The 24,416-nt window shown below is 29.9% G+C and overlaps 1 long non-coding RNA gene across 1 annotated transcript; it reads right to left on the bottom strand.

The window, feature by feature from the left end:
- Positions 1 to 22,469: 22,469 nt before the first annotated feature.
- LOC148762490 (uncharacterized) lies at positions 22,470 to 24,159 on the bottom strand. The gene is made up of 3 exons (XR_016026543.1): positions 24,068 to 24,159; positions 23,339 to 23,423; positions 22,470 to 22,548 (listed from the first exon to the last, which is right to left on the bottom strand). It is a non-coding gene; the product is annotated as an uncharacterized LOC148762490 (long non-coding RNA).
- Positions 24,160 to 24,416: the final 257 nt, after the last annotated feature.

Genomic DNA, 24,416 nt, shown 5'->3' with positions numbered 1-24,416 from the left:
AAAAAAAAGCCTATTTATAGTCACTCATACCTTCGAAAGCCTTATTACTTGCTTTAAATGGTTTCATAATCTCGTAATTGATTTTAAGTTGAATTTTTTTACCTTTTTGGTTAAAATAGATTATAATTGAATGTTTACCTCGAGAAACATGAAGTGAAAGATATTCATTGAGAAGAAAAGTTTCTTTATAGTCATTCATGCCTTCGGAAGCCTGATTACTCGCTTTAAATGGTTTTATAGTTTTATAATTGATTTTCAGTTGAATTTATTTACGTTTTTGGTTAAAACAGATTATAATTGAATGTTTTACCTCTCGAAACGTGAAGCGAAAGCCATCCATTGACAAGAAAAGTCCATTTATAGTCATTAATACCTTCGGAAGCCTTATTACTCACTTTAAATGGTTTCATAATCTTGTAATTCATTTTGAGTTTAATTTTTTTTACCTTTTTGGTTAAAACAGATTATAATTGAATGTTTACCTTTAGAAACCTAAAGCAAAAGCCATCAATTGAAAAGAAAAGTTTATTTATAGCCATTGATGCCTTCGGAAGCCCTATTACTCGCTTTAAATGGTTTCATAATCTCGTATTTGATTTTAAGTTGAATTTTTTTTTACCTTTTTGGTTAAAACATATTATAATTGAATGTTTACCTCTAGAAACATGAAGCAAAAGCCATCCATTGGCAAGAAAAGCCCATTTATAGTCATTGGTGCGTTCGGAAGCCTTATTACTCGTTTTAAATGGTTTCATAATTTCGTAATTGATTTTAAGTTGAATTTTTTTTGCCTTTTTGGTTAAAACAGATTATAGTTGAATGTTTACCTCTAGAAAACATGAAGCGAAAGCCATCCATTGACAAGAAAAGTCCATTTGTAGTCCCCGATGCCTTTGAAAGCCTTATTACTCGCTTTAAGTGGTTTTACAATCTTATAATGGATTTTAAGTTGAATTTTTTTACTTTTTGGTTAAAATAAATTATAATTGAATATTTTTCTCGAAAAACATGAAGCAAAAGCCATCAATTGAAAAAAAAAGTCCATTTGTAGTCACTCATGCCTCCGAAAGCCTTATTACTTGCTTTAAATGGTTTCATCATTTCGTATTTGATTTTAAGTTGAATTTTTTGACCTTTTTGGTTAAAACAGATTTTAATAAAATGTTTACCTCTAGAAATGTGGAATGAAATCCATCCATTGACAAGAAAAGTACATTTATAGTCATTGATGCCTTTGAAACCCTTATTACTCACTATAAATGGTTTCATAATCTCGTAATTGATTTTAAGTTGAATTTTTTTGGCCTTTTTGGTTAAAACATATTATAATTGAAACTTTACCTCTAGAAACATGAAGCGAAAGCCATCCATTGACAAAAAAAGTCCATTTATAGTCATTGATGCGTTCGAAAGCCTTATTACTCGCTTTAAATGGTTTCATAATCTCGTAATTGATTTTAAGTTGAATTTTTTACCTTTTTGATTAAAACAGATTATAGTTGAATGTTTACCTCTAGAAACATGAAGCGAAAGTCATCCATTGATAAGAAAAGTACATTTATAGTCATTGATGCCTTCGAAAGCCTTATTACTCACTTTAAACGGTTTCAAAATCTTGTAATTCATTTTAAGTTGAATTTTTTTACCTTTAAGCTAAAATAAATTATAATTGAATGTTTTTCTCGAAAAACATGAAGCGAAAGCCATCCATTGACAAAAAAAGTCCATTTATAGTCACTCATTCCTTCGCAAGCCTTATTACTTGCTTTAAATGGTTTCATAATCTCGTAATTGATTTTAGGTTGACTTTTTTGACCTTTTTGGTTAAAACAGATTATATTGAATGTTTACCTCGAGAAACATGAAACGAAAGATATTCATTAAGAAGAAAAGTTCCTTTACAGTCATTCATGGCTTCGGAAGCCTGATTGCTCGCTTTAAATGGTTGTATTGTTTCATAATTGATTTTCAGTTCAATTTATTTACGTTTTTGGTTAAAACAGATTATAATTGATTTTTTGCCTCGAGAAACGGAAAGTGAAAGCCATCCATTGGGAAGAAAAGTTCATTTATAGTCACTTATGCTTTTGAAAGCCTTATTATTCGCTTCAAATGGTTGTATAGTCTCAGAATTGATTTTATATTGACTTCCTTTACCTTTTTGGTTAAAACAGATTATAATTGAATGTTACCTCTAGAAACATGAAGCAAAAGCCATCCATTGACAAGAAAAGTCTATTTATAGTCATTGATGCCTTCGGAAGCCTTATTATTCACTTGAAATGGTTGTATAATCTCATAATTGATTTTATGTTGAATTCTTTTACCTTTTTGGTTAAAACAGATTCTAATTGAATGTTTACCTCTAGAAACATGAAGTGAAAGCCATGCATTGACAAGAAACGTCCATTTATAGTCATTGATGCCTTCGGAAGCCTTATTACTCGCTTTAAATGGTTTCATAATCTTGTAATTGATTTTAAGTTGAATTTTTGTTGCCTTTTTAGTTAAAACAGATTATAATTGAATGTTTACCTTTAGAAACCTGAAGCGAAAGCCATCCATTGACAAAAAAAGTTCATTTATAGTCATTGATGCCTTCAGAAGCCCTATTACTCGCTTTAAATGGTTTCATAATCTCGTAATTGATTTTAAGTTGAATTTTTTTCCTTTTTGGTTAAAACAGATTATAATTGAATGTTTACCTCTAGAAACATGAAGTGAAAGCCATTCATTGACAAGAAAAGTCCATTTATAGTCAATGATGCCCTCAAAAGCCTTATTACTCGCTTTAAATGGTTTCATAATCTCGTAATTGATTTTAAGTTGAATTTTTGTTGCCTTTTTGGTTAAAACATATCATAATTGAATGTTTACCCTTAGAAACCTGAAGCGAAAGCCATCCATTGACAAGAAAAGTTTATTTATAGCCATTGATGCCTTCGGAAGCTTTATTACTCTCTTTAAATGGTTTCATAATCCCGTAATTGATTTTAAGTTGAATTTTTTTTACCTTTTTAGTTAAAATAGATTATAATTGAATGTTTACCTCTAGAAACATGAAGCAAAAGCCATCCATTAACAAGAAAACTCCATTTATAGTTATTGATGCGTTCGAAAGGCTTATTACTTGCTTTAAATACTTTTATAATCTCGTAATTGATTTTAAGTTGAATTTTTTTTGCCTTTTTGGTTAAAACAGATTATAATTGAATCTTTGCCTCTAGAAACATGAAGCAAAAGCCATCCATTAACAAGAAAAGTCCATTTGTAGTCATTGATGCTTTCGAAAGCCTTATTACTCGCTTCAAGTGGTTTTAAAATCTTATAATTGATTTTAAGTTGAATTTTTTTACCTTTTTGGCTAAAATAAATTATGATTGAATATTTTTCTCAGAAAACATGAAGTGAAAGCCATCCATTGACAAAAAAAGTCCATTTATAGTCACTCATGCCTTTGAAAGCCTTATTACTTGCTTTAAATGGTTTCATAATCTCGTAATTGATTTTAAGCTGAATTGTTTTACCTTTTTGGTTAAAACAGATTATAATTGAATGTTTACCTCTAGAAACATGAAGCGAAAGCCATCCATTGACAAGAAAAGTCCTTTTGTAGTCATTGATGCCTTCGAAAGCCTTATTACTCGCTTTAAGTGGTTTTACAATCTTATAATTGATTTTAAGTTGAATTGTTTTACCTTTTTGGCTGAAATAAATTCTAATTGAATAGTTTTCTCGAAAAACATGAAGTGAAAGCCATCCATTGACAAAAAAAGTCCATTTATAGTCACTCATGCCTTCGAAAGCCTTATTACTTGCTTTAAATGGTTTCATAATCTCGTAATTGATTTTAAGTTAAATTTTTTTACCTTTTTGGTTAAAACAGATTATAATTAAATGTTTACCTCGAGAAACATGAAGCAAAAGATATTCATTGAGAAGAAAAGTTCCTTTATAGTCACTCTTGCTGTCGGAAGCCTTACTGCTCACTTTAAATGGTTTTTTAGTTTCATAATTGATTTTCAGTTGAATTTATTTACGTTTTTGCTTAAAATAGATTATAATTGAATTTTTACCTCTAGAAACGTGAAGCGAAAGCCATCCATTGACAAGAAAAGTACATTTATAGTCATTGATGCCTTCGAAAGCCTTATTACTCGCTTTAAATGGTTTCATAATCTCGTAATTGATTTTAAGTTGAATTGTTTTACCTTTTTGGTTAAAACAGATTATAATTGAATGTTTACCTCTAGAAATATGAAGCGAAAGCCATCCATTGACAAGAAAAGTCCATTTGTAGTCATTGATGCTTTCGAAAGCCTTATTACTCGCTTTAAGTGGTTTTATAATCTTATAATTGATTTTAAGTTGAATTTTTTTACCTCTTTGGCTGAAATAAATTATAATTGAATATTTTTCTCAAAAAACATGAAGCGAAAGCTATCCATTGACAAAAAAAAAGTCCATTTATAGTCACTCATGCCTTCGAAAGCCTTATTACTTTCTTTAAATAGTTTCATAATCTCGTAATTGATTTTAAAATAAGTTTTTTTGCCTTTTTGGATCAAACAGATTATAATTGAATGTTTACCTCGAGAAACATGAAGCAAAAGATATTCATTGAGAAGAAAGGTTCCTTTATAGTCACTCATACCTTCGTAAGCCTTATTACTCGCTTTAAAGGGTTCATAATCTCGTAATTGTTTTTAAGTTGAATTTTTTTACCTTTTTTGTTAAAACAGATTATAATTGAATGTTTACCTCGAGAAACACAAAGCGAAAGATATTCATTGACAAGAAAGGTTCCTTTATAGTCACTCATACCTTCGTAAGCCTTATTACTCGCTTTAAATGGTTCATAATCTCGTAATTGTTTTTAAGTTGAATTTTTTTACCTTTTTTGTTAAAACAGATTATAATTGAATGTTTACCTCGAGAAACATAAAGCGAAAGATATTCATTGAGAAGAAAAGTTCCTTTATAGTCACTCATACCGTCGAAAGCCTTATTACTCACTTTAAATGGTTTTTTAGTTTCATAATTGATTTTCAGTTGAATTTATTTACGTTTTTGGTTAAAACAGATTATAATTGAATTTTTACCTCTAGAAACGTGAAGCGAAAGCCATCCATTGACAAGAAAAGTACATTTATAGTCATTGATGCCTTCGAAAGCCTTATTACTCGCTTTAAATGGTTTCAAAATCTCGTAATTCATTTTAAGTTGAATTGTTTTACCTTTTCGGTTAAAACAGATTATAATTGAATGTTTACCTCGAGAAACATGAAGCGAAAGCCATCCATTGTCAAGAAAAGTCCATTCGTAGTCATTGATGCCTTTGAAATCCTTATTACTCGCTTTAAGTGGTTTTATAATCTTATAATCGATTTTAAGTTGAATTATTTTACGATTTTGGTTGAAATAAATTATAGTTGAATATTTTTCTCGAAAAACATGAAGCGAAAGCCATCCATTGATAAAAAAAGTCCATTTATAGTCACTCATGCCTTCAAAATCCTTATTACTCGCTTTAAATGGTTTCATAATCTCGTAATTGATTTTAAGTTAAATTTTTTTTACCTTTTTGGTTAAAACAGATTATAATTGAATGTTTACCTCGAGAAACATGAAGCAAAAGATATTCATTGAGAAGAAAAGTTCCTTTATAGTCACATATACCTTCGAAAGCCTTATTACTCGCTTTAAAGGGTTTCATAATCTCGTAATTTTTTTCATTTGAGTTTTTTTACCTTTTAGGTTAAAACAGATTATAATTGAATGTTTACCTCGAGAAACATGAAATGAAAGATATTCATTGAGAAGAAAAGTTCCTTTATAGTCACTCATGCCGTCAGAAGCCTTATTACTCACTTTAAATGGTTTTTTAGTTTCATAATTGATTTTCAGTTGAATTTATTTACGTTTTTGGTTAAAACAGATTATAATTGAATTTTTACCTCTAAAAACGTGAAGCGAAAGCCATCCATTGACAAGAAAAGTACATTTATAGTCATTGATGCCTTCGAAAGCCTTATTACTCGCTTTAAATGGTTTCAAAATCTCGTAATTGATTTTAAGTTGAATTGTTTTACCTTTTCGGTTAAAACAGATTATAATTGAATGTTTACCTCGAGAAACATGAAGCGAAAGCCATCCATTGTCAAGAAAAGTCCATTCGTAGTCATTGATGCCTTTGAAATCCTTATTACTCGCTTTAAGTGGTTTTATAATCTTATAATCGATTTTAAGTTGAATTATTTTACGATTTTGGTTGAAATAAATTATAGTTGAATATTTTTCTCGAAAAACATGAAGCGAAAGCCATCCATTGATAAAAAAAGTCCATTTATAGTCACTCATGCCTTCAAAATCCTTATTACTCGCTTTAAATGGTTTCATAATCTCGTAATTGATTTTAAGTTAAATTTTTTTTACCTTTTTGGTTAAAACAGATTATAATTGAATGTTTACCTCGAGAAACATGAAGCAAAAGATATTCATTGAGAAGAAAAGCTCCTTTATAGTCACATATACCTTCGAAAGCCTTATTACTCGCTTTAAAGGGTTTCATAATCTCGTAATTTTTTTCATTTGAGTTTTTTTACCTTTTAGGTTAAAACAGATTATAATTGAATGTTTACCTCGAGAAACATGAAATGAAAGATATTCATTGAGAAGAAAAGTTCCTTTATAGTCACTCATGCCGTCAGAAGCCTTATTACTCACTTTAAATGGTTTTTTAGTTTCATAATTGATTTTTAGTTGAATTTATTTTCGTTTTTGGTTAAAACAGATTATAATTGAATTTTTACCTCTAGAAACATGAAGCGAAAGCCATCCATTGACAATAAAAGTACATTTATAGTCATTGATGCCTTCGAAAGCCTTATTTCTCGCTTTAAATGGTTTCATAATCTCGTAATTGATTTTAAGTTGAATTGTTTTACCTTTTTGGTTAAAATAGATTATAATTGAATGTTTACCTCTAGAAACATGAAGCGAAAGCCATCCATTGACAAGAAAAGTCCATTTGTAGTCATTGATGCTTTCGAAAGCCATATTACTCGCTCTAAGTGGTTTTATAATCTTATAATTGATTTTAAGTTGAATTTTTTTACCTCTTTGGCTGAAATAAATTATAATTGAATATTTTTCTCTAAAAACATGAAGCGAAAGCCATCCATTGACAAAAAAAGTCCATTTCTACTCCTTGATGCCTTCGAAAGCCTTATTACTTGCTTTAAGTGGTTTTACAATCTTATAATTGATTTTAAGTTGAATTTTTTTACTTTTTCGGCTAAAATAAATGATAATTGAATATTTTCTCAAAAAACATGAAGCGAAAGCCATCCATTGACAAAAAAAGTCCATTTATAGTCACCCATGCCTTCAAAAGCCTTCTTACTTGCTTTAAATGGTTTCATAATCTCGTAATTGATTTTAAGTTGAATTGTTTTATATTTTTGGTTAAAACAGATTATAATTGAATGTTTACCTCGAGAAACATGAAGCAAAAGATATTCATTGACAAGAAAGGTTCCTTTATAGTCACTCATACCTTCGTAAGCCTTATTACTCGCTTTAAAGGGTTCATAATCTCGTAATTGTTTTTAAGTTGAATTTTTTTACCTTTTTTCTTAAAACAGATTATAATTGAATGTTTACCTCGAGAAACATAAAGCGAAAGATATTCATTGAGAAGAAAAGTTCCTTTATAGTCACTCATGCCGTCAGAAGTCTTATTACTCACTTTAAATGGTTTTTTAGTTTCATAATTGATTTTCAGTTGAATTTATTTACGTTTTTGGTTAAAACAGATTATAATTGAATTTTTACCTCTAGAAACGTGAAGCGAAAGCCATCCATTGACAAGAAAAGTACATTTATAGTCATTGATGCCTTCGAAAGCCTTATTACTCGCTTTAAATGGTTTCAGAATCTCGTAATTGATTTTAAGTTGAATTGTTTTACCTTTTTGGTTAAAACAGATTATAATTGAATGTTTACCTCTAGAAACATGAAGCGAAAGCCATCCATTGACAAGAAAAGTACATTTATAGTCATTGATGCCTTCGAAAGCCTTATTACTCGCTTTAAATGGTTTCATAATCTCGTAATTGATTTTAAGTTGAATTTTTTTTACCTTTTGGTTAAAACAGATTAAAATTGAATGTGTATCTCTAGAAACATGAAGCGAAAGCCATCCATTGACAAAAAAGGTCCATTTGTAGTCCCTGATGCCTTCGAAAGCCTTATTAATCGCTTTAAGTGGTTTTACAAGCTTATAATTGATTTTAAGTTGAATTGTTTTACCTTTTTGGCTAGAATAAATTATAATTGAATATTTTTCTCGAAAAACATGAAGCGAAAGCCATCTATTGACAAGAAAAGTCCATTTGTAGTCCTTGATACCTTCGAAAGCCTTATCACTCGCTTTAAGTGGTTTTACAATCTTATAATTGATTTTAAGTTGAATTTTTTTACCTTTTTGGCTAAATTAAATGATAATTGAACATCTTCTCAAAAAACATGAAGCGAAAGTCATCCATTGACAAAAAAAGTCCATTTATAGTCACTCATGCCGTCGAAAGCCTTATTACTTGCTTTAAATGGTTTCATAATCTCGTAATTGATTTTAAGTTAAATTTTTTTACCTTTTTGGTTAAAAAAAATTATAATTGAATGTTTACCTCGAGAAACATGAAGCAAAAGATATTCATTGACAAGAAAGGTTCCTTTATAGTCACTCATACCTTCGTAAGCCTTATTACTCGCTTTAAAGGGTTCATAATCTCGTAATTGTTTTTAAGTTGAATTTTTGTACCTTTTTTGTTAAAACAGATTATAATTGAATGTTTACCTCGAGAAACATAAAGCGAAAGATATTCATTGAGAAGAAAAGTTCCTTTATAGTCACTCATGCCGTCAGAAGCCTTATTACTCACCTTAAATGGTTTTTTAGTTTCATAATTGATTTTCAGTTGAATTTATTTATGTTTTTGGTTAAAACAGATTATAATTGAATTTTCACCTCTAAAAACGTGAAGCGAAAGCCATCCATTGACAAGAAAAGTACATTTATAGTCATTGATGCCTTCGAAAGCCTTATTACTCGCTTTAAATGGTTTCAGAATCTCGTAATTGATTTTAAGTTGAATTGTTTTACCTTTTTGGTTAAAATAGATTATAATTGAATGTTTACCTCTAGAAACATGAAGCGAAAGCCATCCATTGACAAGAAAAGTCCATTTGTAGTCATTGATGCTTTCGAAAGTCTTATTACTCGCTCTAAGTGGTTTTATAATCTTATAATTGATTTTAAGTTGAATTTTTTTACCTCTTTGGCTGAAATAAATTATAATTGAATATTTTTCTCAAAAAACATGAAGCGAAAGCCATCCATTGACAAAAAAAGTCCATTTCTACTCCTTGATGCCTTCGAAAGCCTTATTACTTGCTTTAAGTGATTTTACAATCTTATAATTGATTTTAAGTTGAATTTTTTTACCTTTTCGGCTAAAATAAATGATAATTGAATATTTTCTCAAAAAACATGAAGCGAAAGCCATCCATTGACAAAAAAAGTCCATTTATAGTCACCCATGCCTTCAAAAGCCTTCTTAATTGCTTTAAATGGTTTCATAATCTCGTAATTGATTTTAAGTTGAATTGTTTTACATTTTTGGTTAAAACATATTATAATTGAATGTTTTCCTCAAGAAACATGAAGCAAAAGATATTCATTGACAAGAAAGGTTCCTTTATAGTCACTCATACATTCGTAAGCCTTATTACTCGCTTTAAAGGGTTCATAATCTCGTAATTGTTTTTAAGTTGAATTTTTTTACCTTTTTTGTTAAAACAGATTATAATTGAATGTTTACCTCGAGAAACATAAAGCGAAAGATATTCATTGAGAAGAAAAGTTCCTTTATAGTCACTCATGCAGTCGGAAGTCTTATTACTCACTTTAAATGGTTTTTTAGTTTCATAATTGATTTTCAGTTGAATTTATTTACGTTTTTGGTTAAAACAGATTATAATTGAATTTTTACCTCTAGAAACGTGAAGCGAAAGCCATCCATTGACAAGAAAAGTACATTCATAGTCATTGATGCCTTCGAAAGCCTTATTACTCGCTTTAAATGGTTTCAGAATCTCGTAATTGATTTTAAGTTGAATTGTTTTACCTTTTTGGTTAAAACAGATTATAATTGAATGTTTACCTCTAGAAACATGAAGCGAAAGCCATCCATTGACAAGAAAAGTACATTTATAGTCATTGATGCCTTCGAAAGCCTTATTACTCGCTTTAAATGGTTTCATAATCTCGTAATTGATTTTAAGTTGAATTTTTTTTACCTTTTGGTTAAAACAGATTAAAATTGAATGTGTATCTCTAGAAACATGAAGCGAAAGCCATCCATTGACAAAAAAGGTCCATTTGTAGTCCCTGATGCCTTCGAAAGCCTTATTAATCGCTTTAAGTGGTTTTACAAGCTTATAATTGATTTTAAGTTGAATTGTTTTACCTTTTTGGCTAAAATAAATTATAATTGAATATTTTTCTCGAAAAACATGAAGCGAAAGCCATCTATTGACAAGAAAAGTCCATTTGTAGTCCTTGATGCCTTCGAAAGCCTTATCACTCGCTTTAAGTGGTTTTACAATCTTATAATTGATTTTAAGTTGAATTTTTTTACCTTTTTGGCTAAATTAAATGATAATTGAACATCTTCTCAAAAAACATGAAGCGAAAGTCATCCATTGACAAAAAAAGTCCATTTATAGTCCCTCATGCCGTCGAAAGCCTTATTACTTGCTTTAAATGGTTTCATAATCTCGTAATTGATTTTAAGTTAAATTTTTTTACCTTTTTGGTTAAAAAAAATTATAATTGAATGTTTACCTCGAGAAACATGAAGCAAAAGATATTCATTGACAAGAAAGGTTCCTTTATGGTCACTCATACCTTCGTAAGCCTTATTACTCGCTTTAAAGGGTTCATAATCTCGTAATTGTTTTTAAGTTGAATTTTTGTACCTTTTTTGTTAAAACAGATTATAATTGAATGTTTACCTCGAGAAATATAAAGCGAAAGATATTCATTGAGAAGAAAAGTTCCTTTATAGTCACTCATGCCGTCGGAAGTCTTATTACTCACTTTAAATGGTTTTTTAGTTTCATAATTGATTTTCAGTTGAATTTATTTACGGTTTTGGTTAAAACAGATTATAATTGAATTTTTACCTCTAGAAACGTGAAGCGAAAGCCATCCATTGACAAGAAAAGTAGATTTATAGTCATTGATGCCTTCGAAAGCCTTATTACTCGCTTTAAATGGTTTCAGAATCTCGTAATTGATTTTAAGTTGAATTGTTTTACCTTTTTGGTTAAAACAGATTATAATTGAATGTTTACCTCTAGAAACATGAAGCGAAAGCCATCCATTGACAAGAAAAGTACATTTATAGTCATTGATGCCTTCGAAAGCCTTATTACTCGCTTTAAATGGTTTCATAATCTCGTAATTGATTTTAAGTTGAATTTTTTTTACCTTTTGGTTAAAACAGATTAAAATTGAATGTGTATCTCTAGAAACATGAAGCGAAAGCCATCCATTGACAAAAAAGGTCCATTTGTAGTCCCTGATGCCTTCGAAAGCCTTATTAATCGCTTTAAGTGGTTTTACAAGCTTATAATTGATTTTAAGTTGAATTGTTTTTCCTTTTTGGCTAAAATAAATTATAATTGAATATTTTTCTCGAAAAACATGAAGCGAAAGCCATCTATTGACAAGAAAAGTCCATTTGTAGTCCTTGATGCCTTCGAAAGCCTTATCACTCGCTTTAAGTGGTTTTACAATCTTATAATTGATTTTAAGTTGAATTTTTTTACCTTTTTGGCTAAATTAAATGATAATTGAACATCTTCTCAAAAAACATGAAGCGAAAGTCATCCATTGACAAAAAAAGTCCATTTATAGTCCCTCATGCCGTCGAAAGCCTTATTACTTGCTTTAAATGGTTTCATAATCTCGTAATTGATTTTAAGTTAAATTTTTTTACCTTTTTGGTTAAAAAAATTATAATTGAATGTTTACCTCGAGAAACATGAAGCAAAAGATATTCATTGACAAGAAAGGTTCCTTTATAGTCACTCATACCTTCGTAAGCCTTATTACTCGCTTTAAAGGGTTCATAATCTCGTAATTGTTTTTAAGTTGAATATTTTTACCTTTTTTGTTAAAACAGATTATAATTGAATGTTTACCTCGAGAAACATAAAGCGAAAGATATTCATTGAGAAGAAAAGTTCCTTTATAGTCACTCATGCCGTCAGAAGCCTTATTACTCACTTTAAATGGTTTTTTAGTTTCATAATTGATTTTCAGTTGAATTTATTTATGTTTTTGGTTAAAACAGATTATAATTGAATTTTCACCTCTAAAAACGTGAAGCGAAAGCCATCCATTGACAAGAAAAGTACATTTATAGTCATTGATGCCTTCGAAAGCCTTATTACTCGCTTTAAATGGTTTCAGAATCTCGTAATTGATTTTAAGTTGAATTGTTTTACCTTTTTGGTTAAAATAGATTATAATTGAATGTTTACCTCGAGAAACATGAAGCAAAAGATATTCATTGACAAGAAAGGTTCCTTTATAGTCACTCATACATTCGTAAGCCTTATTACTCGCTTTAAAGGGTTCATAATCTCGTAATTGTTTTTAAGTTGAATTTTTTTACCTTTTTTGTTAAAACAGATTATAATTGAATGTTTACCTCGAGAAACATAAAGCGAAAGATATTCATTGAGAAGAAAAGTTCCTTTATAGTCACTCATGCCGTCGGAAGTCTTATTACTCACTTTAAATGGTTTTTTAGTTTCATAATTGATTTTCAGTTGAATTTATTTACGGTTTTGGTTAAAACAGATTATAATTGAATTTTTACCTCTAGAAACGTGAAGCGAAAGCCATCCATTGACAAGAAAAGTAGATTTATAGTCATTGATGCCTTCGAAAGCCTTATTACTCGCTTTAAATGGTTTCATAATCTCGTAATTGATTTTAAGTTGAATTTTTTTTACCTTTTGGTTAAAACAGATTAAAATTGAATGTGTATCTCTAGAAACATGAAGCGAAAGCCATCCATTGACAAAAAAGGTCCATTTGTAGTCCCTGATGCCTTCGAAAGCCTTATTAATCGCTTTAAGTGGTTTTACAAGCTTATAATTGATTTTAAGTTGAATTGTTTTACCTTTTTGGCTAAAATAAATTATAATTGAATATTTTTCTCGAAAAACATGAAGCGAAAGCCATCTATTGACAAGAAAAGTCCATTTGTAGTCCTTGATGCCTTCGAAAGCCTTATCACTCGCTTTAAGTGGTTTTACAATCTTATAATTGATTTTAAGTTGAATTTTTTTACCTTTTTGGCTAAATTAAATGATAATTGAACATCTTCTCAAAAAACATGAAGCGAAAGTCATCCATTGACAAAAAAAGTCCATTTATAGTCCCTCATGCCGTCGAAAGCCTTATTACTTGCTTTAAATGGTTTCATAATCTCGTAATTGATTTTAAGTTAAATTTTTTTACCTTTTTGGTTAAAAAAAATTATAATTGAATGTTTACCTCGAGAAACATGAAGCAAAAGATATTCATTGACAAGAAAGGTTCCTTTATAGTCACTCATACCTTCGTAAGCCTTATTACTCGCTTTAAAGGGTTCATAATCTCGTAATTGTTTTTAAGTTGAATTTTTTTACCTTTTTTGTTAAAACAGATTATAATTGAATGTTTACCTCGAGAAACATAAAGCGAAAGATATTCATTGAGAAGAAAAGTTCCTTTATAGTCACTCATGCCGTCAGAAGCCTTATTACTCACTTTAAATGGTTTTTTAGTTTCATAATTGATTTTCAGTTGAATTTATTTATGTTTTTGGTTAAAACAGATTATAATTGAATTTTCACCTCTAAAAACGTGAAGCGAAAGCCATCCATTGACAAGAAAAGTACATTTATAGTCATTGATGCCTTCGAAAGCCTTATTACTCGCTTTAAATGGTTTCAGAATCTCGTAATTGATTTTAAGTTGAATTGTTTTACCTTTTTGGTTAAAATAGATTATAATTGAATGTTTACCTCTAGAAACATGAAGCGAAAGCCATCCATTGACAAGAAAAGTCCATTTGTAGTCATTGATGCTTTCGAAAGCCTTATTACTCGCTCTAAGTGGTTTTATAATCTTATAATTGATTTTAAGTTGAATTTTTTTACCTCTTTGGCTGAAATAAATTATAATTGAATATTTTTCTCTAAAAACATGAAGCGAAAGCCATCCATTGACAAAAAAAGTCCATTTCTACTCCTTGATGCCTTCGAAAGCCTTATTACTTGCTTTAAGTGGTTTTACAATCTTATAATTGATTTTAAGTTGAATTTTTTTACTTTTTCGGCTAAAATAAATGATAATTGAATATTTTCTCAAAAAACATGAAGCGAAAGCCATCCATTGACAAAAAAAGTCCATTTATAGTCACCCATGCCTTCAAAAGCCTTCTTACTTGCTTTAAATGGTTTCATAATCTCGTAATTGATTTTAAGTTGAATTGTTTTACATTTTTGGTTAAAACAGATTATAATTGAATGTTTACCTCGAGAAACATGAAGCAAAAGATATTCATTGACAAGAAAGGTTCCTTTATAGTCACTCATACCTTCGTAAGCCTTATTACTCGCTTTAAAGGGTTCATAATCTCGTAATTGTATTTAAGTTGAATTTTTTTACCTTTTTTCTTAAAACAGATTATAATTGAATGTTTACCTCGAGAAACATAAAGCGAAAGATATTCATTGAGAAGAAAAGTTCCTTTATAGTCACTCATGCCGTCGGAAGTCTTATTACTCACTTTAAATGGTTTTTTAGTCTCATAATTGATTTTCAGTTGAATTTATTTACGGTTTTGGTTAAAACAGATTATAATTGAATTTTTACCTCTAGAAACGTGAAGCGAAAGCCATCCATTGACAAGAAAAGTACATTTATAGTCATTGATGCCTTCGAAAGCCTTATTACTCGCTTTAAATGGTTTCAGAATCTCGTAATTGATTTTAAGTTGAATTGTTTTACCTTTTTGGTTAAAACAGATTATAATTGAATGTTTACCTCTAGAAACATGAAGCGAAAGCCATCTATTGACAAGAAAAGTACATTTATAGTCATTGATGCCTTCGAAAGCCTTATTACTCGCTTTAAATGGTTTCATAATCTCGTAATTGATTTTAAGTTGAATTTTTTTTACCTTTTGGTTAAAACAGATTAAAATTGAATGTGTATCTCTAGAAACATGAAGCGAAAGCCATCCATTGACAAAAAAGGTCCATTTGTAGTCCCTGATGCCTTCGAAAGCCTTATTAATCGCTTTAAGTGGTTTTACAAGCTTATAATTGATTTTAAGTTGAATTGTTTTACCTTTTTGGCTAAAATAAATTATAATTGAATATTTTTCTCGAAAAACATGAAGCGAAAGCCATCTATTGACAAGAAAAGTCCATTTGTAGTCCTTGATGCCTTCGAAAGCCTTATCACTCGCTTTAAGTGGTTTTACAATCTTATAATTGATTTTAAGTTGAATTTTTTTACCTTTTTGGCTAAATTAAATGATAATTGAACATCTTCTCAAAAAACATGAAGCGAAAGTCATCCATTGACAAAAAAAGTCCATTTATAGTCCCTCATGCCGTCGAAAGCCTTATTACTTGCTTTAAATGGTTTCATAATCTCGTAATTGATTTTAAGTTAAATTTTTTTACCTTTTTGGTTAAAAAAAATTATAATTGAATGTTTACCTCGAGAAACATGAAGCAAAAGATATTCATTGACAAGAAAGGTTCCTTTATAGTCACTCATACCTTCGTAAGCCTTATTACTCGCTTTAAAGGGTTCATAATCTCGTAATTGTTTTTAAGTTGAATTTTTGTACCTTTTTTGTTAAAACAGATTATAATTGAATGTTTACCTCGAGAAACATAAAGCGAAAGATATTCATTGAGAAGAAAAGTTCCTTTATAGTCACTCATGCCGTCGGAAGTCTTATTACTCACTTTAAATGGTTTTTTAGTTTCATAATTGATTTTCAGTTGAATTTATTTACGGTTTTGGTTAAAACAGATTATAATTGAATTTTTACCTCTAGAAACGTGAAGCGAAAGCCATCCATTGACAAGAAAAGTACATTTATAGTCATTGATGCCTTCGAAAGCCTTATTACTCGCTTTAAATGGTTTCAGAATCTCGTAATTGATTTTAAGTTGAATTGTTTTACCTTTTTGGTTAAAACAGATTATAATTGAATGTTTACCTCTAGAAACATGAAGCGAAAGCCATCCATTGACAAGAAAAGTACATTTATAGTCATTGATGCCTTCGAAAGCCTTATTACTCGCTTTAAATGGTTTCAGAATCTCGTAATTGATTTTAAGTTGAATTGTTTTACCTTTTTGGTTAAAACAGATTATAGTTGAATGTTTACCTCCAGAAACATGAAGCGAAAGCCATCCATTGACAAGAAAAGTCCATTCGTAGTCATTGATGCCTTCGAAATCCTTATTACTCGCTTTAAGTGGTTTTATAATCTTATAATTGATTTTAAGCTGAATTTTTTTACCTTTTTGGTTGAAATAAATTATAGTTGAATATTTTTCTCGAAAAACATGAAGCGAAATCCATCCATTGATAAAAAAAAAGTCCATTTATAGTCACTCATGCCGTCGAAAGCCTTATTACTTGCTTTAAATGGTTTCATAATCTCGTAATTGATTTTAAGTTAAATTTTTTTACCTTTTTGGTTAAAACAGTTTATAATTGAATGTTTACCTCGAGAAACATGAAGCAAAAGATATTCATTGACAAGAAAGGTTCCTTTATAGTCACTCATACCTTCGTAAGCCTTATTACTCGCTTTAAAGGGTTCATAATCTCGTAATTGTTTTTAAGTTGAATTTTTTTACCTTTTTTGTTAAAACAGATTATAATTGAATGTTTACCTCGAGAAACGTAAAGCGAAAGATATTCATTGAGAAGAAAAGTTCCTTTATAGTCACTCATGCCGTCGGAAGCCTTATTACTCACTTTAAATGGTTTTTTAGTTTCATAATTGATTTTCAGTTGAATTTATTTACGTTTTTGGTTAAAACAGATTATAATTGAATTTTTACCTCTAAAAACGTGAAGCGAAAGCCATCCATTGACAAGAAAAGTACATTTATAGTCATTGATGCCTTCGAAAGCCTTACTACTCGCTTTAAATGGTTTCAGAATCTCATAATTGATTTTAAGTTGAATTGTTTTACCTTTTTTATTAAAACATATTATAATTGAATGTTTACCTCTAGAAACATGAAGTGGAAGCCATCCATTGACAAGAAAAGTCCATTCGTAGTCATTGATGCCTTCGAAAGCTTTATTACTCGCTTTAAGTGGTTTTACAATCTTATAGTTGTTTTTAAGTTGAATTTTTTTACCTTTTTGGCTGAAATAAATTATAGTTGAATATTTTTCTCGAAAAACATGAAGCGAAAGCCATCCATTGATAAAAAAAAGTCCATTTATAGTCACTTATGCCTTCAAAAGCCTTATTACTCGCTTTAAATGGTGTCATAATCTCGTAATTGATTTTAAGTTGAATTTTTTTACCTTTTTGGTTAAAACAGATTATAATTGAATGTTTACCTCGAGAAACATGAAGCAAAAGACATTCATTGAGAAGAAAAGTTCCTTTATAGTCACTCATGCCGTCGGAAGCCTTATTACTCACTTTAAATGGTTTTTTAGATTCATAATTGATTTTCAGTTGAATTTATTTATGTTTTTGGTTAAAACAGATTATAATTGAATTTTTACCTCTAGAAACGTGAAGCGAAAGCCATCCATTGACAAAAAAGTCCATTTATAGTCACTCATGCCTTCGAAAGCCTTATTACTCGCTTTAAATGGTTTCATAATCTCGTAATTGATTTTAAGTTGAATTGTTTTTACCTTTTTGGTTAAAACAGATTATAATTGAATGTTTACCTCGAGAAACATGAAGCAAAAGATATTCATTGAGAAGAAAAGTTTCTTTATAGTCACATATACCTTCGGAAGCCTTATTACTCGCTTTAAAGGGTTTCATAATCTCGTAATTATTTTTCAGTTGAGTTTTTTTACCTTTTAGGTTAAAACAGATTATAATTGAATATTTACCTCGAGAAACATGAAATGAAAGATATTCATTGAGAAGAAAAGTTCCTTTATAGTCACTCATGCCGTCAAAAGCCTTATTACTCACTTTAAATGGTATTTTAGTTTCATAATTGATTTTTAGTTGAATTTATTTACGTTTTTGGTTAAACCAGATTAAAAGTGAATGTTTACCTCTAGAAATGTGAAGCGAAAGCCATCCATTGACAAGAAAAGTACATTTATAGTCATTGATGCCTTCGAAAGCCTTATTACTCGCTTTAAATGGTTTCATAATCTCGTAATTGATTTTAAGTTGAATTTTTTTTACCTTTTGGTTAAAACAGATTATAATTGAATGTGTATCTCTAGAAACATGAAGCGAAAGCCATTCATTGACAAAAAAGGTCCATTTGTAGTCCCTGATGCCTTCGAAAGCCTTATTACTCGCTTTAAGTGGTTTTACAAGCTTATAATTGATTTTAAGTTGAATTGTTTTACCTTTTTGGCTAAAATAAATTATAATTGAATATTTTTCTCGAAAAACATGAAGCGAAAGCCATCTATTGACAAGAAAAGTCCATTTGTAGTCCTTGATGCCTTCGAAAGCCTTATTACTCGCTTTAAGTGGTTTTACAATCTTATAATTCATTTTAAGTTGAATTTTTTAACCTTTTTGGCTAAATTAAATGATAATTGAATATTTTCTCAAAAAACATGAAGCGAAAGTCATCCATTGATAAAAAAAGTCCATTTATAGTCACTCATGCTGTCGAAAGCCTTATTACTTGCTTTAAATGGTTTCATAATCTCGTAATTGATTTTAAGTTAAATTTTTTTACCTTTTTGGTTAAAACAGATTATAATTGAATGTTTACCTCGAGAAACATGAAGCAAAAGATATTCATTGAGAAGAAAGGTTCCTTTATAGTCACTTATACCTTCGTAAGCCTTATTACTCGCTTTAAAGGGTTCATAATCTCGTAATTGTTTTTAAGTTAAATTTTTTTTACCTTTTTTGTTAAAACGGATTATAATTGAATGTTTACCTCGAGAAACATAAAGCGAAAGATATTCATTGAGAAGAAAAGTTCCTTTATAGTCACTCATGTCGTCGGAAGCCTTATTACTCACTTTAAATGGTTTTTTAGTTTCATAATTGATTTTCAGTTGAATTTATTTACGTTTTTGGTTAAAACAGATTATAATTGAATTTTTACCTCTAGAAACGTGAAGCGAAAGCCATCCATTGACAAGAAAAGTACATTTATAGTCATTGATGCCTTCGAAAGCCTTATTACTCGCTTTAAATGGTTTCAGAATCTCGTAATTAATTTTAAGTTGAATTGTTTTACCTTTTTGGTTAAAACAGATTATAATTGAATGTTTACCTCTAGAAACATGAAGCGAAAGCCATCCATTGATAAGAAAAGTCCATTCGTAGTCATTGATGCCTTCGAAATCCTTATTACTCGCTTTAAGTGATTTTATAATCTTATAATTGATTTTAAGTTGAATTATTATACGTTTTTGGCTGAAATAAATTATAGTTGAATATTTTTCTCGAAAAACATGAAGCGAAAGCCATCCATTGATAAAAAAAAGTCCATTTATAGTCACTCAAGCCTTCGAAAGCCTTATTACTCGCTTTAAATGGTTTCATAATCTCGTAATTGATTTTAAGTTGAATTTTTTTTACCTTTTTGGTTAAAACAGATTATAATTGAATGTTTACCTCGAGAAACATGAAGCAAAAGATATTCATTGAGAAGAAAAGTTCCTTTATAGTCACATATACCTTTGGAAGCCTTATTACTCGCTTTAAAGGGTTTCATAATCTCGTAATTTTTTTCAGTTGAGTTTTTTTACTTTTTAGGTTAAAAGAGATTATAATTGAATATTTTTCTCGAAAAACATGAAGCGAAAGCCATCTATTGACAAGAAAAGTCCATTTGTAGTCCTTGATGCCTTCAAAAGCCTTATTACTCGCTTTAAGTAGTTTTACAATCTTATAATTGATTTTGAGTTGAATTTTTTTACCTTTTTGGCTAAATTAAATGATAATTGAATATTTTCTCAAAAAACATGAAGCGAAAGTCATCCATTGACAAAAAAAGTCCATTTATAGTCACTCATGCCGTTGAAAGCCTTATTACTTGCTTTAAATGGTTTCATAATCTCGTAATTGATTTTAAGTTAAATTTTTTTACCTTTTTGGTTAAAACAGATTATAATTGAATGTTTACCTCGAGAAACATGAAGCAAAAGATATTCATTGAGAAGAAAGGTTCCTTTATAGTCACTCATACCTTCGTAAGCCTTATTACTCGCTTTAAAGGGTTCATAATCTCGTAATTGTTTTTAAGTTGAATTTTTTTACCTTTTTTGTTAAAACAGATTATAATTGAATGTTTACCTCGAGAAACATAAAGCGAAAGATATTCATTGAGAAGAAAAGTTCCTTTATAGTCACTCATGCCGTCGGAAGCCTTATTACTCACTTTAAATGGTTTTTTAGTTTCATAATTGATTTTCAGTTGAATTTATTTACGTTTTTGGTTAAAACAGATTATAATTGAATTTTTACCTCTAAAAACGTGAAGCGAAAGCCATCCATTGACAAGAAAAGTACATTTATAGTCATTGATGCCTTCGAAAGCCTTATTACTCGCTTTAAATGGTTTCAGAATCTCGTAATTGATTTTAAGTTGAATTGTTTTACCTTTTTGGTTAAAACAAATTATAATTGAATGTTTACTTCTAGAAACATGAAGCGAAAGCCATCCATTGACAAGAAAAGTCCATTCGTAGTCATTGATGCCTTCGAAATACTTATTACTCGCTTTAAGTGGTTTTATAATCTTATAACTGATTTTAAGCTGAATTTTTTTACCTTTTTGGCTGAAATAAATTATAGTTGAATATTTTTCTCGAAAAACATGAAGCGAAATCCATCCATTGATAAAAAAAAGTCCATTTATAGTCACACATGCCTTCGAAAGCCTTATTGCTCGCTTTAAATGGTTTCATAATCTCGTAATTGATTTTAAGTTGAATTTTTTTTACATTTTTGGTTAAAACAGATTATAATTGAATGTTTACCTCGAGAAATATGAAGCAAAAGATATTCATTGAGAAGAAAAGTTCCTTTATAGTCACATATACCTTCGGAAGCCTTATTACTCGCTTTAAAGGGTTTTATAATCTCGTAATTGTTTTTCAGTTGAGTTTTTTTACCTTTTAGGTTAAAACAGATTATAATTGAATATTTACCTCGAGAAACATGAAATGAAAGATATTCATTGTGAAGAAAAGTTCCTTTATAGTTACTCATGCCGTTAGAAGCCTTATTACACACTTTAAATGGTTTTTTAGTTTCATAATTGATTTTTAGTTGAATTTATTTACGTTTTTTGTTAAAACAGATTATAATTGAATGTTTACCTCTAGAAACGTGAAGCGAAAGCCATCCATTGACAAGAAAGGTACATTTATAGTCATTGATGCCTTCGAAAGCCTTATTACTCGCTTTAAATGGTTTCATAATCTCGTAATTGATTTTAAGTTGAATTTTTTTTACCTTTTGGTGAAACCAGATTATAATTGAATGTGTATCTCTAGAAACATGAAGCAAAAGCCATCCATTGACAAAGAAGGTCCATTTGTAGTCCCTAATGCCTTCGAAAGCCTTATTACTCGCTTTAAGTGGTTTTACAAGCTTATAATTGATTTTAAGTTGAATTGTTTTACCTTTTTGGCTAAAATAAATTATAATTGAATATTTTTCTCAAAAAACATGAAGCGAAAGCCATCTATTGACAAGAAACGTCCATTTGTAGTCCTTGATGCCTTCGAAAGCCTTATTACTCGCTTTAAGTGGTTTTACAATCTTCTAATTGATTTTAAGTTGAATTTTTTTACCTTTTTGGCTAAATTAAATGATAATTGAATATTTTCTCAAAAAACATGAACCGAAAGTGTCACGACCCAAATTCCGGGTCATGACCGGCGCATGGGTCCAATGGACATAATCCACTAAATCCAAGCAAGCCTATTATTTATTTTACTTATGATTCTATTTATTATCACTAAGTCGTATTTCATGACTTTGAGTCAAAATAGTGATACACATTGCCAACTCGTACTGGCATTACTCTTTTAAAATTTACATTTAAGTTCATCTATACATAACAAAATAATACTCGACCTCCAGCGGAGTGACTCGGATGGATATACACTACCGAATGCCGAGACACCTACCAGAAGATGTACACAGATCTACAAGGACACCTCGTCCTAATTATCGGCTACCTCGTGATCTGAAAACATGAATTTGAAAATGGTGAGTATAAACCCAGTGAGTGAACAAGGAAGGGAACAAGCAACAATTAGGAAAAATTTAAAATCATGATACACTTGTTTCAAACAATGCAATTTAGTTCATTCCTATTTAAAACCCCTCCAAACCCCAGAGTTTTTCGCTACAGCGAGCATGAATTTCGATGCAGTGAAAACAAAGCAACAAGAGAAACATTTTTCCTCACTCAACAATAGCCATCCTGCTAAACTAATAAAATCAACCTAACATTCATGAAAATTCTCAAAGTATAATGTGTCAAATTTTACGTACATTACAACCATAAATCATTGTCCATCAATTTGCTATATCACACACATTTACATATGTATATATATATATACGTATATACCCATCATCATCATCTCATCAACCCATCATCATCATCACCAGCTCATCATCATCATCATCACCAGCTCATGCGCACTCCCTACTCGCACATGGCTGGGTCATCACCGGATTATGCGCACTCCCTACTCGCACATAACCGGGTCATCCTCGGCTTATGCACACTCCCTACTCGCACATAGCCGAGTCAACATAATTACACAACATTATATTCAAGCATATATGTATATCAACATAATGCAGCCACATAGAAATCCATAATAACCACATTTCATAACATAAACCTTTTCTCAAAAGCTTGTTCCCAAGGCATTCATTTTCATGAAAAATTTCATAAAATCATTCAAACACTTTGTTCAAAATAGTCATATTCCCAAAACAATTTTGATAGGCAGTCCACTCACAGGTGTTGAAAATTCAGATTCTGGGTGAACTCTGACTAATAGTCCTCAGGCGTAATTCCTTTGCCTTTTCCGGACGTCTCACCACCTTGACAAATAACAAAGTCGAGGAATTTACTATATTGTCCCTAAATTGATATAAATTAATTTAAACTACTAATGCTTGATATGTAATGCAAAAATATGTCCGATTACCGCTTAATCACGGTATCGATTAAATTTGACCGATCACCCGATTAATCGGCGATTGTGTCCAAATCACCTCCAAATTAATTCATTTCTCCTCTAATACCTTAATTTACCACATACATTTAAATAAAGCCAAATTCAGCATTAGAACCCTCACAATTCCTTATAGAAAAAAATTTGGTCATTTGGTGTACTAGCATCGAATCTTTTTCTACATAACCGTTTCACCTTACTTCATCATTTTCCATGCCATTTTCCTTGAAATAAAAACAATACCCCATTGATATTCAGCCCTCATGGTTCAGCCAACAAGGAACCCTAGAGAAATTGAATATTTCTTTTGTGTTTTTGTTCATAACCATGCTTAACTATCCCTAAACACTAACATAGTCTAAAATCAAATTATTCCAACAACAATTCCTCTTCCATACCCATTTTTCAGAATTGAATTCATCATGATAACTCAATATTCAACCATGGAAATCAAGAACAAAAGCATGGGTAAGCTAGGTATCAAGGAGAATTAAAGAAATTTTAACTTACCTAGCTTGTTTCCTTGATTTCTTCACTTTTTCTTTGAATTTCCACCTAGGTTTTCTTGTTTTTCCTTTTGTTCTTCCTTTTTTCTGGTTGCTGGATGTCTAGGCCGAATATGGTGAGGGAATTGGGGATTTAATGGGCTGATTTCTATAGAAAATAATAAAATAATCAAGCATGCCATGTGTCACATGCTTATTGGCCAAATTTTTAACTTTTTGACTTTTTCTTCTTAATTTTCCACCACAAATATTCTGGTATTTATCCAATCCTACCACAATTAAAATCCCTTGGTCTTGACAAGTGCTGGGCCGAAAATTTTACTGATTTGCCCCCGAGACAAAAAAATTACGAT

Source organism: Theobroma cacao, chromosome 5 (assembly GCF_053813885.1).
Source record: "Theobroma cacao isolate CCN51 chromosome 5, ASM5381388v1, whole genome shotgun sequence".
Taxonomy (NCBI): domain Eukaryota; kingdom Viridiplantae; phylum Streptophyta; class Magnoliopsida; order Malvales; family Malvaceae; genus Theobroma; species Theobroma cacao.
This window is presented reverse-complemented; position numbering and strand designations above follow the sequence as displayed.